The sequence below is a fragment of the Pleurodeles waltl genome, chromosome 3_1, assembly GCF_031143425.1.
Source record: "Pleurodeles waltl isolate 20211129_DDA chromosome 3_1, aPleWal1.hap1.20221129, whole genome shotgun sequence".
In the NCBI taxonomy this organism is placed as follows: Eukaryota; Metazoa; Chordata; class Amphibia; order Caudata; family Salamandridae; genus Pleurodeles; species Pleurodeles waltl.
This window is the reverse complement of record NC_090440.1, coordinates 352405561-352412128: the sequence shown is the minus strand read 5'-3', so window position 1 is coordinate 352412128 and position 6568 is coordinate 352405561.

The window sequence follows — 6568 nt, the reverse complement described above, 5'->3', positions numbered from 1 at the left end:
CCTACTCCTATTGTGCCATTTGAACCCTTCAAGCACCAATCCCAGCCTTTGGCTATCTATGCCTGTTCACTTCTCCTTTTTAATTAATACAACAAGCTTATGTTGCACCTGGAAATGAGACTCACTAGAGTCAGTGTTGTGGGAGTTTAGCTTTGCATCCACAGAGGACAAGGCAGTGCATCTTTGATCTTAGCAGTTGGTGCCCGGTGAGGAATCTGCTCTATCTCCACCCAACCAACATCAGCATTCCTACAACTGCTTAGGAGGTTCTTTCACCGCAAAATGCAGGTGCATGGAGAAATGGAGGAATGACAACCATGGGTATCTTCTCACACCTGTTGTTTTGTGATGTATCATTCTCCTGAAGATATAGGCATGGTAGTCATATATCTGCTTTCACATTGTTTTTCATCAACGTTTTCCAGTCTAAAATTCTGCCAACCTATTTTCCTGCCTAGATCATAGATAAGGAAGGGTTGGTCAGAGAAGATTATGCCAAAATGCTTCTGCATCCCTAATTTTCATCACATTCATCACCCACTTAAATGCTTTTAATCTCTAACTTTTGTTCTCTTTTTCTGTAGCAGTATTCCTAATTGGATTCTCTCACCTAGAAGATTATGTGCTTTGCTCTTTCTCCGTCCTACGTCAGGAAAGTTTTGGTGCTTTGCTTATCAGCTCCTGTATCACCTACCTTCTAAAATCAAGAACTGCCAATATTGGTAAGGATGTTTTTCCTGCCATTTCTGACTTTTTCCTTTTAATAAGACCTTCTTAAGACGACACTCAATACTTTTCACTTGCATATTAAATGCAGGAAGGTATCTTTTCTTGCAATTTTTAAGGAAACTGGAGAAACCTTCACAACATCCAGCCTTGGATAACCAGGTAAATTTAGTTTACTCCCGGTAGGTGTAATTCAAATACTGCATATCCTGATAATTCCAAAATGAGTCACACCTTCTCAGGCAGATATAACTTCTTCTTTTTTGGTAGATCAAAAGTAAGGTCCGTAAGAGGAGCAGGTGGAACAAATGACTATGCACGTTAGTGATATGTTGCACGTTACTCTGTGAAAAAAAGATCTCTGGCATTTGTGGTGATTCATAACTTAAAGGAGACATGCCTAATGCAAGCCAGACAATGCCTGTGCGTGATCCAGTCAGGCGCAGAGCTGGTCACTCTGAAGCCCTGGGCTAACACATAGCTCACCTTGTCTACAGTTATGAGTTTATGCTTTCATGCAATGGTAGCCTTTCTCCCATGCCTAGCTTTAACAGTCAACACCTTGTAATCCTGCGCCCCTTCCCCTCCCTCTTTCCTGCTTACTCACCTTTGATAATCCTTCATCCACCAGGTGTTAACTGTTATCTTCTTAATATTTGTGCCCTAAGGACTCTGCAGACATTCATGATCTCATCTTGTCCTCCAATATTGATTGATTTTTTTGCCTTGGAAACATGGCTCCAAGGCAACTCTACACATGATCTTCACCCAATTGTTTTCTCCTATTAGAAGCTATAACATTTGCGCTTCCCTAATAAAATGAGCAGTAATCTTACAGTTATCAGTAAGGATTCTAACTCCATTTCCTTCATCCATGCCAAGCTCACACCACTGACAGACTTATGTTTATATTGCATTAACTCTACTCCTTCTTTGACTAGCTCATTGAAACTTATTTACGACCCTCTTAGGTAAGATGCAGACTGTCTGACCTCACTTGCTGACTTAATTGCCCCAATATCATTAAATCCTCTAACTTATTTTCCTTGAAAGCACACTTTTACATTTAATATTTAAAAATGAATGACTATGGGTCCCTACTTTGGATTTTTGTCAGTTTGGTGTCATTTTAGCGATAAACATATTTCCTATTTTCATAAATTTGTGTTGTATCTTTATTGAGTGTTCTGTTTTACTTATTTACTGTTTTGCTGATATTAAATGCTTTACTCAACAGTCTCCTAAGTTAATTCTAACTGCTTTTGGGCCAAGCTACCAACGTTTGAGCAAGGATTTGTTTACTGAGACCTTGACTGGACCTCATGTGCGATTGTGGCACATTACTAAGGCCCTCATTATGACATTGGCAGTAAATCCCACTTACCGCCATGCTGACTGCCACCAACATACTGCCACCGCAGCGGATTACCGCCGCCTATATTATCAACTACACATAGCAATCTGTCGCTAAAAAACCATACACACAAGTCCGCCAGCCCAAAGGTCAGTGATAAACTGGCGGTAGCAAAACCCACACTGTTACGCCAACAGAACTACGCCCACAGCATTATGACCTACGAATCACCGCGGTGGACATTCAATGGCGCTAAACCATTGGTGGTACATACCGCCACGCTTAAAATACACCCAACACAACAATACCACAATGGACAATTTGAACAACAGACACCTGACACACATACACACACCACACACACCCAACCACACCACTATAAAACACACATACACATTACCCACAACCCTTTACCATCACAAACAAGTGCCACAAGAGAGATAGCAAGACCACAGACAAGACCACAGACACACACCACCATCACCTATAACCCATCCACGCACCCCACATCACACACCCCAACACAGCACCCCACACACCCTCACCCACACCACTCACAATACACCCATGGCACCGCAATGACACCCCAGGTTCTCTGAGGAGGAGCTAAGGGTCATGGTGGAGGAAATCATCCGGGTAGAGCCACAGCTATTCAGATCACAGTTGCAGCAGATGTCCATTGCAAGGAAGCTGGAGCTATGGCGGAGAATCGTGGGCAGGGTCAACGCCTTGGGACAGCACCCCAGAACAAGGGACAACATCAGGAAGAGATGGAACGACCTACGGGGGAAGGTACATTCTACAGCAGCAAGACTCCAACCAGCTGCACAGAGGACTGACAGTGGACCCCCACATCCTCCCCCACAACTAACAACATGGGAGGAGCAAGTATTAGCGATCATGCATCCTGAGGGCCTGGCAGGAGTAGGAGGAGGACTGGACTCTGGTAAGTCAATTCTCTATTACTATCACTCCCCCGCCTGCATGCCATCACAAACCCCTATCCACCCTCACTCCCATAACTTCACCACCTCCCAAATACCCCACCATCACAACCCACTCATCCCAATACCAAGCCCTGCATGTGACACCAATGCATGGACACCACTCACAGACCTGCATGTACACCTATCAACACTTCATGCACACTGGAGAGAATCACCTAGCCCACCACATAGCTACTCTCTCAAAGGCAAATCTGCCAGGGCAATAACAACCATAGAGGGCAACACACCCATGCACAAGATGACACAAACAGAAACAATAACACTGTATTTACATCCCCACAGGTCCCCCACCCAACGTCACAGGAGAGGAGGTGCCAGCAACTTCCAGTCCACCCACAGAAGAGGCCCACAGTGATGACAGCAGCTCTGGACACCTGGATCTGGATGACCAACCTGGCCCATCGGGGATCTCCGGACAGTCGGTTACCCAGGCACAGTCCCATACCACCACAGAGACTCCCCCCTCAGGAAACACCAGCATAGTACCCACCCAGCGGGCCCACACCTCTGTCCCCAGGACACGTCAGTCAGCAGTGTGTCCACCACTACAGGGACCCCAGGCCACCCCACAAACACAGGACAATCAGGGACCTGGGGTCAGTGGCAGTGGGCACACGGTTCAGGGGACTGAGGCACAGGACAACAAGGAAGCTGAGAGGATTGCTGTGTGACAGGGGGAGGACAGACCCATGGAACCGACCCTCCAGGAGGCACTCACCAACATCCTGGGACCATACCATCATTCCCAGGAGACAATGGGCCAGATACTGGACATGTTGCAGGAAACCCAGCGGCTGCAGGAGGGACAGTACCCAGGGATCAGGGAGGACTTGAAGGACATAAACACCACCCTTGTCACGATTGCAGGGGTGCTGGCTGACATGGCCAACACCATGAGGGAGACAGTGGCACACCACGGGGCCCCTGACACTAGCCAAACCAATGAACAGCCTTCTACCTCCGCTGCTGCTAGTGGACAGGAGGCCCTGCCACAGGACCAACAGGCGACCAGCACCCCACCCCCTGCAAAAGGAGAACCACCCCGCAAACGGTCCCTGCGATCCAGGCAAAAGCCAGAGAACATTGCCAAGACCCCCGCCAGGAAATACAACTCTCCTGAATGTCACCATGGTGTCCCACTCTGTCACCCTGTCCACCTGGAACTGCCATTGCTCCACTTCCTGTGCCCCTTTGGACAATGCACCTGTGATACAAATAGACTGGACTACAACCTGGACTTTTCTCCATCAGCACCCCACATCCCCCTCTAATCACTAACACTGAAATAAACACCATTTGAAAAAAATACATATATGGAGTCTGTCAAATCATTTAACCATGTATTTGTTTAACAAGCTTTAAACACTGCAATATAACTGTACAGTATTGTATACATAGGAATGACCTGTAGTAGGCTGCAGTCAACACACCAGGAGCAATAGTGGGACACAAATATCTGAAAATAGAGATGCCAAAGGGTACAGCAAGTGGCCATAGAAGTGGGAAAATCAGCCTGCCAGTGACAATGTCAAATACAAAACTGTCAATGTAAAGTGTAATTACAGTGTCCTACCTGTGTGTCATTGGAAGTACTGTCTATTAATAGCACTTCTGTTGTCCTCATCCTCATCCTCCTCATCTTCACTGTACACAGGGTCCACTGCTGCCACACGCCCATCTCCAGCCTCATCCTCCTGCAGAAAAGGCACCTGGCGACATAAGGCAAGGTTGTGCAACATACAGCATGCCACGATGATCTGGCACACCTTCTTGGGTGGGTAGTACAGGGATCCACCTTTTAGATGGAGGCAACAAAACCTGGCCTTCAGGAGGCTGAATGTCCTTTCTATTATTATTCTTGTTTGCCCATGTGCCTCATTGTAACGTTCCTCTGCCCTTCTCCTGGGATTCCTCACAGGGGTCAGTAGCCATGAGAGGTTGGGGTAACCAGAGTCACCTGCAAATATCGAGGGACAACTGTTAGACACACACTAACCCTTAGGGCTCACACCATACCCATACACCAACATCCACAGGATGGGAACCAGGGCTCACCTATCAGCCACACCCGGTGCCTCTGGAGTTAAGTCATCACATATGGGATGCTGCTATTCCTCAGGGTAAAGGCATCATGTGAAGACCCAGGATACTTTGCATTGACATGGGAGATGTACTGGTCCACCAGGTAAACTATCTGCACATTCATGGAGTGAAAGCTCTTTCGATTTCTAAACACCTGTTCTTTTTTCCAGGGGGAGAGGGGACAAATACAATATGTGTACCATCTATTGCCCCAATAATGTTGGGGATATGTCCCATTGCATAGAAATCTGCTTTCACTGTGGCCAAATCCTCCACCTGAGGGAAAACGATGTAGCTGCACATGTGTTTAATCAGGGCAGACAACACTCTGGTCAGCACTATTCAGAACATTGGCTGAGACATTCCTACTGCCAAGCCCACTGTCACTTGGAAGGAGCCACTTCCCAGGAAATGGAGCACTGATAGAACTTGCACAAAACGGGGGATCCCAGTGAGGTGACAGATAGTAGATATCAGGTCAGGTTCCAATTCGGCACACAGCTCTGTGATTGTGGCCCTGTCAGATCTGTAGGTGAAGATAATGTGCCTGTCCTCTATTGTTGCCAAGTCCACCAGGGGCCTGTACACGGGGGGATGTCTCCATCTCTGATTTATCCGCAACGGTTGCAATCTAGGGGGCAAACGGTGAGTAGCTGGTCAGTATCCCATATTTCAAAACACTACACTGCATTGCATGTTGTGACTGTAACACAAGATTGTTGTATAAGCCCAAATGGTGCACATGTGTACTGTGACGTAATAAGGTGCCATGGCCTGCCGAACCCCCTGAAATGGTGTCCGCCTGTCCTGTATGGAGTGACATGTGGAAATGATGTAATTCCACTGACGTTGTGCGCCAATGCTGGAGGCGGTTAAAAACCGCTGTGCAACTCCTCATTGGATCCCATTGGGCCCTCTGGGTTACAGTTGCCAATGGTGATGCACGCCGGCGGTGACGGTACGCACCGTCGCGGACGTGACCGCCATTTTCTATCTTTTCACCCACGTGCTACCTGACCTTCAACAGGAGAGGACCTACACTGCAAGAGCTGCTGTGACCTGTGTCTGGAACCGACCATGGCTCGTGTCACTGGGGAAAGGGCCCCTGCCTTCACCTCTGCGGAGTTGGAGAGATTGGTGGATGGGGTCCTACCCCATTACCAAATGCTTTATGGGCCTCAAGACCAACAGGTGAGTACACTGTGAGCACGATGCATGTGGCATGAATGCATGGAGTGCTGTGTGTGCGGGCCTTGTGTAAGGGGGAGTTGGTGGAAGGGTCCTGGGCAGCGTGCTACATGTATGATAGGCAATGTCTGTGCGTAAGGGGATGGGAGGGCTATGGTGCGACATAAGTGTAACACGCTGGACGGTCTGACTGACCTTTTTTCTATGTGTA